At 35.4% G+C, this 13423-nt stretch overlaps 2 protein-coding genes across 6 annotated transcripts in view; one reads left to right on the top strand and one right to left on the bottom strand.

The window, feature by feature from the left end:
- Window positions 1-13423, bottom strand: part of LOC126698107 (rust resistance kinase Lr10-like) — a 144189-nt gene that overhangs the window by 447 nt on the left and 130319 nt on the right. The gene's annotated exons all lie outside the window — the stretch shown is intronic.
- LOC126698098 (rust resistance kinase Lr10-like) overlaps window positions 1-13423 on the top strand; it is a 94161-nt gene that overhangs the window by 38932 nt on the left and 41806 nt on the right. The gene's annotated exons all lie outside the window — the stretch shown is intronic.

The following is a 13423-nucleotide window of genomic DNA, read 5'->3' as shown; positions in this document are numbered from 1 at the left end:
TCTGGAGCTATATATCCTAGTGTTCCCCTTGTAGAAGTCAAAGACACTATACTATCATCTATTGGATAAAGTTTTGCAAGTCCAAAATCAGAAACTTTTGGGGTGAAGTTCTCATCAAGAAGAATGTTATGAGGCTTGATATCAAAATGCAAAATTTGCATGTCACATCCTCGATGCAAATATTCAATTCCATGAGCCACTCCAAGAGAAATATCGTATGTTTTCTCAATACTTAAGGTGATATTTCCTTCTCTAGAAAAAATGTATTTGTCAAGAGAACCATTAGGCATGAATTCATATATAAGGGCATGCTTTAGTCCCTCAGCACAGTAGCCAATAAGTTGCACCGCATTCCCATGGTGAATCCTTCCAATTGTTGCAACTTCATTGATAAAGTCTTGCCCATTAGCTTTGGAACTTCCCAACATCTTTACAGCTACAAGAAGACCACTTTGAAGCTTTCCTTTATATACAGAGACATAGCCTCCTTCACCCAATTTGTCCTCAAAACCTCTAGACATCTTCCTAATTTCTGAGTATGAGTACCTAATTGGCATGAGGTTAATTTGGCTTTGTATAAATTCTTCAACATTATCATACATTGATAAATGCCTCTTACGCCACTTACATATCAAAACGGCCACCACACAAGGAGTCCCCATGACTATTTTTGCTACAAGGTGTACGAATATTGTGCAGGAACATCACATAAACAACGGAGAAAATGGGTTTTTGCACTTTTTTTTTAAAAAAAATCCAGCATTTTGCCCCATTTCCCAAACTAATTAGGGAAATGTCTCTATTTTGAAACTCGATTTTTGGACAATCGAGTTATAACAAACTGAAAATTTAAAAAAAAAAAAAAAAAAAAATTGGAGCCCTATATTGGTGTTTTGGAACTTGAGCTCCATGAACTCGAATTCCATGCAAGTTTTTTTTTTTTTTTTTTTAAATTATTTTTATTATTTTTAAGTTTGATCGCCCCATACCTATAGTAGTGTTTTAAGGAACCCTATAGTGACGTTGAAACTCGATTTTGATAAAATCAAGTTTCAAAACAGGGGCATTTCCCTAATTAGTTTAGGAAATTGGGCAAAATGTTGGATTTTTTGCGCAAAAGGGGCAAAGACCAATTTTCTCCCATAAACAACTATTAGAAAACAAATTTTTGTAGCATTACTGTCAATTTTTTTAAAAAATTTTCACAAAAATAACTTTTTTTTTTTTTTTTATATTTTGGGTTGTTTTCTTTTTGATCCTTACGTTTTGAATTTTTTGAATTTGGTTTTTAATCTCAGTGATGGAAACTACTTGTGTAGTCAAATGTTTACACAACTATCATGCTTAAAAGATGACATGATTAATAAAATAAAATAAAATATTAATTGGCATTAAAAATAGCTAAAATCCACGTAAAAAATAAAAAATAAATGTTATAATTCCTCAATTTTAAGAAAGTACAAAAAAGAATAAAATGATTTTAAAAAAAAAGGGCAGGATCCCGGTGGAGCAGAGGAGATGGTTAGGATAATGAAATTGAAATGCGGAGCACGAGCAGCAAGATGGTGAGCAAAGCCAAATGGCATTGTTTTAGTAAAGGTTAACTCATTCTTAGAAAGAAGACTTAACTTATTCTTTTGCATTTAATATTAGTGATGACTTTTATTCATGTGAGGACAAGTCATTGACATGTAATTATTATGTAGACTTCCATTCTTTTGTGGCAAGTGGTACTTGTAATTATTCATAGAGGCATGACTTATTTTAAGAGTATCTTTAATGAAATTGTTATGAAAATTTCTTAATGTTGGTGAGAATTCTTTAGATTGAATTGTTAAAAAAAAAAAAAAAATTATAGGTACTTTTGGCTTATAGTTTTCTCATGTTTGGGACCATTTTTTAGTTTAGGGAGTGCCGAAAGGAAAGCACAATATATGTTATTTCCATATTAATGCAACTAATATCTATGTCTTGTTTGCATGTGTAACTATTTTTAAGCACATCCATTAAAAAAAAAAAAAAATCTATTTTTAAGAACAATGTTAATGAATCACATGCTAAAAAAAATTGAAGAAGAGATCAGGTTATCACCGATGTTCTGTATTGTTAAGACCCAATTGACCCAAAAATCTGCAAGAAATTCATTATAAACATAAAATTACTTTTTGTTAACGAAAGATGAATCGCTAATTAGTGAAATAAGTGACATGAATAACTTGAAAATTCTAAGGCCTAATAAAATTGTATTAACAACTCTCATTGGGCCATGCTTAACGGTAAATATAAATAAAAAACTAGTTGACTTTATTGAGTAGTATTACAAGTACTACAACTTTTGTGTCAATGTGTCATCAACTGTAAAGAAATAATTCAAATACTCATTTATGAGTTGTAAGTAAAATTTGTAGTACTTATAGCATTTTCCAACTTTATATATATATATATATATATATATATATATCAAAGTGGTGGCAAGAAGAAGAAGTGTTCAGCCAAAGAAACAGAAACAGGGGACAAGATGAACTACAAAGTAAAAGAAGAAGAAGAAAAGCACTGCAAAATAGTAGAAGGGGATAAACGACTGTAGTTTCTTATAATTGTTACTAAAAAACTTGTAGCTTAGATTAGTTGTAGATAAATTGTTAGTGGACACACACTTAGCACTTGTAAGAGTTAGTTAGAGGATTAGTTAGCTGCTTAGCATTATGGTTTATTCTGTTATTTCCTTATATCAGCTAGTATATAAAGCTTGTAATCCTTTTGATAAATTAATCAAGTTTTCAATTTCAAATCCTCCTTTGGCATGTTTAAAGTGAGGTAGGAATCTCTCAAAAACTTCTCTCTCTTGGCTCCTTGTAGTCGTGGACTGTAGAAGACAAAAACTCACTGCCCATTGTGAGATACAACTTCTCCAATCTGTGCATTCAGATTATCGTAGAAGTTTTAGTTCTTTTCTTTATTATCTCTTATTTTCTTTGTCAGTTTATTCCTCATGGAGGAATAGATGGAAGAACTTTAGAAACATTTCAAACTTTCAGAAGAGGAAAAAGGAGTTACGACGGTGGAAGCTTCTGAAGTTGCAGGTTCCAAACAGCAGGCACAGTATAGTATTTTGTTTAAGTTGCAGACCAATAAAGATTTCAATAAAGAAGCGTTTAAAGCTACTTGTGGCAATCTTTGGCGCTCTAATCAGGGTGTAACCATCAAAGATGTTGGACAAAATCTCTTTATTGCTATTTTCGGTTCAGAAGAGCACTTGACGTCTGTGATTGATAAAAGCCCTTGGTCCTTTGATAAGAAATTGATTCTAATGAAGCGTTTCCATGGTGATTCCAACCCGGCCAACGTCACATTCAGCCATTCTCTCTTTTGGATTCGTATTTTCAATATCCCTATAAAATGTATGAACAAGGCTGTCGGAACCCGGATTGGCAATAAAGTGGGGGAGCTCATTATGGTGGATGCACCTAAAAGTGGACTTGCCTAGGGTCCTTTCCTTCGAATCAGAGTCAATATTGATATTACAAAGCCTTTTATGTGTGGTAAGATGATTTAGATTGATGATCTTGAGGCTAGCTGGGTTGTCTTTAAATATGAAAGGCTTCCTATATTTTGTTATAGATGTGGTGTTCTTGGTCATAAAAATAGGGAGTGTCCTCAATTGAAAACAGGCTGCTTTTCTTCAGATGATGATGGTTTTCAATTTGGGCCATGGCTTCGCTCTCTGGCCCCAAAGGGAAATAGGAAAAAGGATTCAAGGAATTCTTATTCAGATATACGTGATGAAGATGAAGACGATATTCAGTCATTTGCGAAGGATGATGATGATTTTTCTCAATGTTGCCATCTTCAGGTGGAGGCGTCTATGGCAGCCATGGTGGTTAAACCGGGAAAATCGGTACCATTTGGTACGATGCTAGAAGGAGACAAATCAGCTCTAGCGGGGGAAAAAGAATTGGATCCTATTTCCATGGGATTTTTGAAATTTCAAACAGATAAAGCAGCTAAGAATATAGAGGTTTCATCCAAATCAAACTCTGATAAGGATAACTGTCCTATCCAATCAGATTTGGTTGCTCCCAATTCGGATACAAACTTGAAGTTGGTGGGTAATTCGTATATTTATCTTGAGTCCGAAAATTGTGATAAGGCCAAAAATCATGTTGCAGAGATATTTGAGTCTTCCTCAACCACTAAATCTTCACAACACAGTTTTTCGGGTTCTGGGACAGAAGCTAGGAATTTTGAAATTCCTTTTGAGAAACTGCCCAATATTTATGAGGATACAGAGATGGAGTCCTTATCTGATGTAACTACCAAGAATCCTGAACTGAAGATTGTGTTAGGTTCTAAAGACTTAGGATTTTATGTATTTAGAAATCTAATTTGTATTGTTGGCAAACCATGATTAAAACAATGTGTTTAGAAGTGTTTTAGTCTAGCTCAAAGTTGTGTTTTTATGTAAAGTTGGAATCGAGTTAAAGCAGGAAAGCATTGTGCCTTTCGGCCTAGCTCGATCGATCGAAGCTCGGGCAGAATGATTTTCTGCAGATTTTTCCAACTCAACCCTAGGTGTTTTAAAACGTTTTTAGGGTTTCTTATTTGTCCTATGTATAAAAGGCAAACCCTAGCCACGTTTTGGTGTTGCTTATATTGCGGTTTGTGTAAATCTCTTGTAAGATCTAGAGGAGCTTTCCTTTACACAAACTTAGGTTTTTCAAGGAGAATATTTATCTACACCTTGATGATCAACTCAGTTGCTGCCATTGAAGTTTAAAGAAAACATAAGCGAGTGTGCTTGTATCTGGTGGTGAATCCAAGAAAGAAGGAGTTCGTGGATTCGGAGCTTGCACATGGTCGTGTCAGTAAGTTCTACTGGTTGGTAGCAATAAGAAGTCGAGCGTGGGGGCTTGTAAGTCTTATTGTATGAACTTCGATTCTTTCAAGACAGTGGATTCAAGTTTACCTTGAGGATAGCTAGGTCAAATCCTCCATAGGTTTTTATCGGTTTGGTTTCCTGGGTGATCATATCTTGTGTTATTTATTTTCCGCTACTTTGCTTGATTTGATCTTTGTTATTGTGATAACCTAGACTTGTTTAATTGGACTAAGTAACAACTTGGTTAATTACCTAGGTTAAATCAACTGTTTTAAGGGGTCTAAAAACCATCAGATTGCATCCTTACGTAGTTGGAAGCGGATTATAAGGAACAAGGCAAATTCGAATTCTAAGGATTCATCCACCTCTATGCTAGTAACTGCAAAGCGGCTTGTTGGAGCATTTGATCCTATCACAGACCTTGATATCAGTCATAAACAGCAAAAGCAATCGATTGAAAAGGACAGTTTTCAATCATTTGCTCCCACCATTGGGATTGGTACTCAACCCCAATTCAATCCATGAAAATTCTCAGCCTTAACTGCCATGGGCTTGGGATTTTAGAAGCGGTAGTTGAACTTCGTTATCTATCAATAGAAGAAGCTCCCCAAGTTTTATTTCTCTGTGAAACTAAACTTGACAAGCAAGGTTTTGCTAAGTTGAAGGAAAAGCTAGATATGACATAAGGTTAGGAAGTTCCACGCATTGGCTTGGGTGGTGGATTAGCACTTTTGTGGCATAAAAATTTTTGATAGGAAGATTTCGAACTCATTCTCTTGCGTGTTATGTTCTGATGCGGTAGAATCATGCACTCACCTCCAATGGGAATGCTCTTTTGCTCAAGTCATTTGGCTTCAAGCACCTTTTTGGAATTCTTTTAAGTTACCTCTGCATATTCAGTTCGTGGAAGTCATAGACATAGCTATTCATAAACTTCAAACTCCTAACTTTGAAATCTTTTGTGTGGCATTATGGATGATATGGAACTGCCGTGACAAATTAATTTTAGGAGTAAAGGAGCTTAGCCATGCTGGTTTATGGTCTAGAGTAGCGACATACACGCTGGAATTCATGGAGATCAATAATAAGAACACTGCACCTGTTGGACCTTTGGTTACTAGATGGTCATCTCCTCTAATGGAATCTTCCTTTAATTAAACTAAACATTGCAATTTCTTGATCCAAATCATCCTCAACTACTGGGCTGGGTCTGCTTATTAGGAATTCAAAAGGTGAAGTTGTGGCAGTAACATGTGAACGTGTTAGAAAGGAACTCCATGCTTTAGGGACATGTACAGCGGCTTCAGTGGTTCGAGTTAGTCTATTCTTCTACTAGAGTCTAAGCTACTCAAATATTATTGTGGAATGCAATTTTGCTGAGTTAGTAGATCTTTTAAATTCATATGGAGTTTGCTCATTGGAATGCAATTTTGCTGAGTTGGTAGATCTTTTAAATTCATATTGAGTTTGCTCATTAGAAGTGGATTGGATTTTGGAGGATACTAGGCTAGGAAGCACAGACTCGGCGCCAGAGGAGCCGCACCTGCGTTCGATGTGGTGCGACGTGGCAACACGAAAGGGACATTGCTACCCACGCGTCCGACCGTGTCTTGCCACGTGTTTTTTTTTTTTTTTAGCTGACTCGCGCCGACGCGGCTCGGACTTGGGTTGATTCACACTGAATCGGGCCGTATTGGTTGTATTAGGCGAAATCGTCGAAAAGGCCGATTCAAGTCGAAATTCAAAAAAAAAGAAAAAAAAGAAGGTGCAAAACGCATCGTTTGAACTTAATAACAAACCCTACTTCAGCTCACTTCATCCAAACACCAAAGTTCAGCTGTCTCTCACTCCGTCACTCTTTTCTCACTCTCTGTGTGCTTTCGCCTCTCTGCCTCTGTCTCTGCTCTCCGTCTCCCCTATGGCTGTGAGACACTCAGCCACTCAGTCACTTCAGTTCATTCAAACTTCAGCTCTCTCTCACGCATTCTCAACTCAGGTATTGATATAAAGCTTTCAATCTTAGTTTGATTTGTGATTTGTAATTTGTGAATCTGTGATTTGTGAATCTTAGTTTTCAATCTTAGTTTTATTTAATTAATATTTATTACTTATTACTCATTGTGATTTGTGAATCTGTGAACTTGGGTCTGATTTATTATTAATTTATTTAGTTAATACTTAATAGTTATTATTTGTAAGTTAAATTGAATCTATTGAATTTGCAATGGATGAAGTTACTAGCACAGAAACTTCACCTTCATCTAATCAAGAAGTGCCAAATGCTGAATGTCCTCTTTGGCAGTATGTGAGTAAAGTAGAAAAACCACCTGGTGCTAATGTTAAATCAGGTGGAAACACATACTTTAAGTGCAACTATTATGGTGTAGTTTATTTGGGATCCTATTCTAGGGTTAAGGCTCATTTATTAAAAATTCCTAATAAAGGTATTAAAGCATGCCCTAATGTGACACCAAGCCATAGGCTGGAAATGCAATGAATGCATGATCAAGTTGAGAATGATAAGTTAGAGAGAGAATAGAGAAGTCAAATTCCCTTACCCCCACCTCTCCCAGGCCATGGACCTATACCTATTTCCCCATTTCGGTGACAGGAAGGAAGTGATAGTACAAATCTAGTTGATGGTAAGAGGAGGAAGGTGAATGGGAGTGGGAATTCTCCTTTGGAGAAAGCATTCTAGAATAATGCAAGACATAAATTGGATAGTAGAATTGCTAGAATGTTTTACATCGGTGGGCTTCCATTTAACTTTGCAAGGAACCCATATTATCGTAATTCCTATACATATGCTGCTACCCATAGCATCCTAGGTTATGTTCCTCCTGGATACAATGCCTTGAGAACAACACTTTTGCAAAAAGAAAGAGCTCAGGTTGAAAGACTTTTGAAACCAACTAAGGACTTTTGGCTTGAAAATGGTGTAAATATAGTTTCTGATGGATGGTCAGATCCACAAAAGAGGCCTCTTATTAATATTATGGCTGTATTAGATGGGGGTCCAGTGTTTATAAAGGCAATTGATGGGTCAGGTGAGTTCAAAGACAAACATTATATTACTGGGGTGTTGAAGGATGCTATAAAAGAGATTGGACATGAAAAAGTTGTCCAAGTCATCACTGATAATGCTAATGTGATGAAGTCTGCTGGAGCTCTTATTGAAGGTGAGTATCCTAAAATATTTTGGACACCATATGTTGTCCACACTCCCAATCTAGTTTTGAAGAATATTTGTGTAGCAAAAAACATTGAAAAGAATGAAGTTACATATGAGGAATGTAGTTGGATTACACGTATTGTTGATGATGCATCCTTCATATGTGTTTTTATCATGAACCATTCAATGAGGTTGGTAATGTTTAATGAATTTTTTCCATTAAAACTGCTCCAAGTTGCTGATACGAGATTTGCTTCGATTGTTATAATGCTGAAAAGGTTGAAGTTGATAAAAAGATGCCTACAAGCCATGGCTATTAGTGAGCAATGAGCTTCTTATAGGAATGATGATGTTGGAAAAGCTTTGAAGGTGAAAGATATGATTCTAAGTGATCTTTGGTGGGATAAAGTTGATTATATCCTTGAATTCATAGCACCTATTTATGATATGCTATGAGTAGTCGACACAGATAAGCCTTGTCTTCATCTTGTGTATGAGATGTGGGATTCAATGATAGAGAAGGTAAATGCAACAATATATCGACACAAAGGCTTGGAAGATGATCAGTATAGCTCATTTTGGAGTGTGGTGTATGATATACTCATTGATCAATGAACTAAAAATTGCACACCACTACATTGCTTGGCTTTTTCCTTAAATCCTAAGTAAGTATATTTATTTTCTATTTTCCTTAGTTCCCCCTTCTAGTAAAATACATTTTTCATCTATATTTGTTTTTTAATCTTTAACTAGATATTACTCCATTGAATGGCTTTCGGAGAATCCAAAACGCATCTCTCCACATTGGGATTATGAAATTTCTATGGAAAGGAGCAAGTGTTTGGATCGATACTTTGAAGATGAGAATGACTTAAAGGTGGTGAAGTTTGAGTTTGCTGCATTTTTAGGAGGGAGGTTTCCTTCACCAGATGCCTTGACAGATAGGTGGGCCTTACTCCCTTTGGTTTGGTGGCAATACCATGACTCCGCATTTCCAACTCTTCAAACCCTTGCCCTTAAACTTCTTGGACAACCTTGTTCATCTTCATGTGTTAAGAGCAATTGGAGCACATACAAATTCATTCATTCATTCCTTAAAAAGAAACAAAATGGCTCCTGCACGTGCTGAGGATTTGGTATATGTGCATTCTAATCTTCGACTCTTGTCAAGGCGCAATGAGGAGTACATAAATACATCAACAAAGATGTAGGATATTACAGGAGACTCTTAGAATGAGAGCGACATACATGGAGGAGCTAGAATTCTTGAGAGTACATTCCTTACACTTGATGAGCCAGAGTTGGAGGCCATGGTTATTGGGAATGCTAGCACTAGTGTTCTACTAGTGAAAGTGAAGTTCAAAGTGAAGCTATTGATCTTGATGATGATGATGTTGGTGTTTGATTGTCTTGTTGATTATCTTTTATTTTGTTTTAGTTTCAAACTTGTGAGTTGTATTCTAATTTCCGAATATCATGGAATGTTTTAGTTTCAATCTTGTGGGTTATATTTAATTTATGAACATCATGTTTTAGTTATTATCTACTATTGCTCTTAAATTTGGTATATGTTTACATAATGTGAAAACGTATGCTTAGCAATATATTAAAAATAAAAATAAAAATAAATAAGATCTACTATCATTTCATTTAAAAAAAAAAAAATCAAGTTCATTTTTACCAAATCCAATCTTTGATAATATATATATATATATATATATATATATATATATATATATATATATATATATATATATTCTTTAAAATTGGGACGTCACTTTCATTGAGAGAGGGGCGGAACTAGAAATTTTTGTTTGGGAGGGTCGATTTGTGTTACTAATTTGTTGTCTATACAAACTTTCATACACCTACACAAACACGTACATCTATACACACACATAATTTAGTATTTTTCATAGTGAAATCCTTAAAATTTTCATTTTCAATATAAGTTACCAAATTGTCTACAATTGCGAGTAAAAAATTTTTCAATTGAACTAATGAAGTGTTTAGACATGAATGACCCAAAACTTTAAGAAATACGAGAATACATTTTACAACAAAAATGAATTTGAGAAACAATACATTCTCTATAACTACTCTGACGAATTAGACAGTTATTCTTAAGAAAATGATTGAACTAACACAAATATTTGGGGGGGGGCCAAGTCCTATTTTTGGGGGCTAATTTTTAAAATATTAAATATTTTTATGTAGTATAAAAATATTTTCAATTTTGGGGGGGGGGGGACCCTGAGGAGCTTGATTAGAATCTGCACCAGACTAGCCGTTAGTCAAAATTTCGGTCCAAACCGTTAATCAACAAACTACAAATTGTTTTCTTATTCATGTCTGGCTCTCTCCCCGACTCTCTCTCTCTCTCTCTCTCTCTCTCTCTCTCTCTCTCTCTCTCTCTCTCTCTCTCTCTCTCTCTCTCTCTCAACACCATGGCTTTGTGTCTTAAGTACCAGATGCTGAAACTGTAACCGCCATCAACAACGGCTTTGCAACAAGCTTGAGTAACGGAGAAAGACGAGTTGAGTTTGATCGACCATGACCCACTCCAATCGGCTTCTCTCTTTACTCGGGTACGTCACAGAAAGCTCTGATCTTGTTCTCTCTCATGATTTTGAAGTCTGATCTCCTTCTCTCTCTCCAATTACGATCTCTCTCATGACCATTGATTTGGGTTGTTTGAATTTTTTTTTTGGTTTGAATGGGCTTGATTTGATAGTGTTTGTGTGTTTGATCTGAATGAGTTGTGTTTGAAAGAAATAATAAGGATTTGACTTCTAAATGGGCTGATCTGAAATTGAGGAAGTACAGGGGAGAAAAGAAACAATGTAACACCAAAAAAGTGGTTTGCAATTGGGTTCCTTTGGATTGGAGTTATTGGTATGTGACTGAGTTTTTCTGTGAAGGATCGATGAAAATGGTGAAAGAGCTTGGAGAGGAAATTTGATTATCAGGCCTCTTGCTCTGATAACATATTAAATTACCAAATCTTCTAAAAAGTTGAGCTACTGAAATATAATAAATTTAATCATTTAACCATATATTTCTAACGTCATCAATAATGCAATTACTCATGCAATTCTATTTCCTTGTCCATTCTATATCAATTACTATTCCTTCAAACAATTTTTTTGAGATAGAAACCTCACCTCCTACTCCTGAATCTGGTCCGTCATACAACCATCCTCTATTTTGGACTAAGTAATACCACCAGTCTGCATTATATTTTTCATAGCTATAGCTCCATTCTGCATTTTTGACAAATAAAAGAACAACATCAGCGTTGAGAACTACAAAATTAAATTTGGTCATTATACGGAAACTACAATAAATATTCCCAACATGTCAACTACACACTAGAATTGATGGCGTACGAACCAAGAAGCTATCTTCTTAAGAAATTCGATAATTTTTACTTTTCATTTCCTCAAGCATAATAGTTCGAGATCAACCAATTGCCCAAGTACATGGTTATTCCTCTACTTGTGTCATCATCACATCAGGCACAATTACTCATACAGTTCTATTTTATTGTCCATTCTATCTGACCCTTCAAACAAGTTTTTAAGATAGAAACCTCACCTTGGAGTTTATGTAGGATACGGTCAAGCAATCCTGCTTTGACAAATAAAAGAATTAACATCAGCTTTTGGAGAACTTAAAATCAAATCTAGCCATTATACTGAGACTTCAATAAAAATATCCTAGCTAGCATGTCTATTACATTGGTAAGGAATTATGGATGGTGTATGCACCAAGAATTTTGGTCTTATGGAAGTTAAATAGAAACAATACATGAATGGTTAGTGAATAGTGACAGTGAAAAAAATGCAAGAAACATGCAAAAGGAAAATAATGGTCAACATGTAAATGGAAAGTGTTATGGCCTTTCTCGCTTTATTTACCCACCAATACTGTCGTCCTTGCATTGAACATGGTTCGTGTCATTGAGGTAACAATAGCCGTATTTTGGGCAATAATCTGCACAAATATTATCAAGCCACGAAAGCTCAAAGCCATATACTAATTCATTGTGGACGTCTTTACAGGAAATATTTGAATCATCACTTCTTGGACACGATGTCCGAAACATCTTCTCTACTTTGCACGACTCCTCCACTTCGGATACGTTGGTTCTACCAACTTTAACATATCTATACCTCTTGGAATCAGATATAGAAGAAGAGTTGTCATTATAATTGCAAGTAGCAGTGTCCAAATAGAATGGAGAATTCACTGGTTTTTCACAGCTCATCAAAACCACACTCCGTGATAGCTGTTGTCTGTTGTAAATTCGTCTCCGACTCCGTCTTCTTCCACCAATAAGTGGTATATCGAATAATATCGATATAAAGAAAAACTCGGGGTGGAGAAGAAGTAATTGTCCTTCAGTATACTCGATTCCACGATCCGGATTGTGTAGTTACTGTAATTGATTACCTGTACGTAGTATTTTCCTCCACGTAAGTACCTCACCGTACGATTGTTCTCACACGAAAGTTCATACTATGGGTACCCGCAGTTTTGTGGGTCGGTCTTCAATCGAAAAGGAAAGCTTATGTTGTGGATATTCCCACAAGAAGAAGCGGTACAGTGACGATCAACCATAGCAGAAGCACGCAAGTTGGATGGACTAATACAAGAGCAATAAGGACAGTGAGTCCTACAGTAGTGAACGTCAATATTCCTCTTGCCATTGAGGTAGGTAGAGATATAGAGAGAGAGAGGAATATTTCCACTAGTACATACTACAAAACTTCCACATACAGCTGTCGACAAACACAAAAAAAAATTCTTTCTGTGGTCTTCACTCTTCAAAGCATCTTAAACATTAATAAAGTAAAAAGTAGAGTTTCCAGCTGAGGAAAGATGAAGCGCCAGTTCGCGGAACAATGTCAACATCAATATATAGATCAATGCACCACAATCCTTCTAGTGCCACATAAAGTGGCACAACAAATGCCACTTTATGCGGTACTTTTTTTTTGATAAACTTCAATAAATATATATATAAATCAAAAAGAAGTGGGGCCTACAAAACTTATTCCATACACCAACAATATTTGGCGTCAGCACACATATGCTTATCCTGATAAATTATTTGACAGTTATTAAGTTTTTTTTTTTTTTTTTTAATTATTATTTTTTAGAAAATTTTTTTTTCTTTTAACTATTATAAACTCTTAGTTAAATTACTAACAAATTGCACATGTGGCGGTAAGAAAGAAATTATGAAGGCAAATGTAACGGAATTCCAAAATTTGTAAAATAACATATTTAAGTATGTAGTATTTTCTTTAAAATCGTGCTTTAAAAACATTGTTGTAGTACTTAATAGTTAATACCCTAATTTAACT

The sequence above is a fragment of the Quercus robur genome, chromosome 9 (assembly GCF_932294415.1).
Source record: "Quercus robur chromosome 9, dhQueRobu3.1, whole genome shotgun sequence".
NCBI classification, from domain to species: Eukaryota; Viridiplantae; Streptophyta; class Magnoliopsida; order Fagales; family Fagaceae; genus Quercus; species Quercus robur.
Note: the sequence above shows the minus strand (reverse complement) of the source record. Positions and strands in the feature narration are given on the sequence as shown.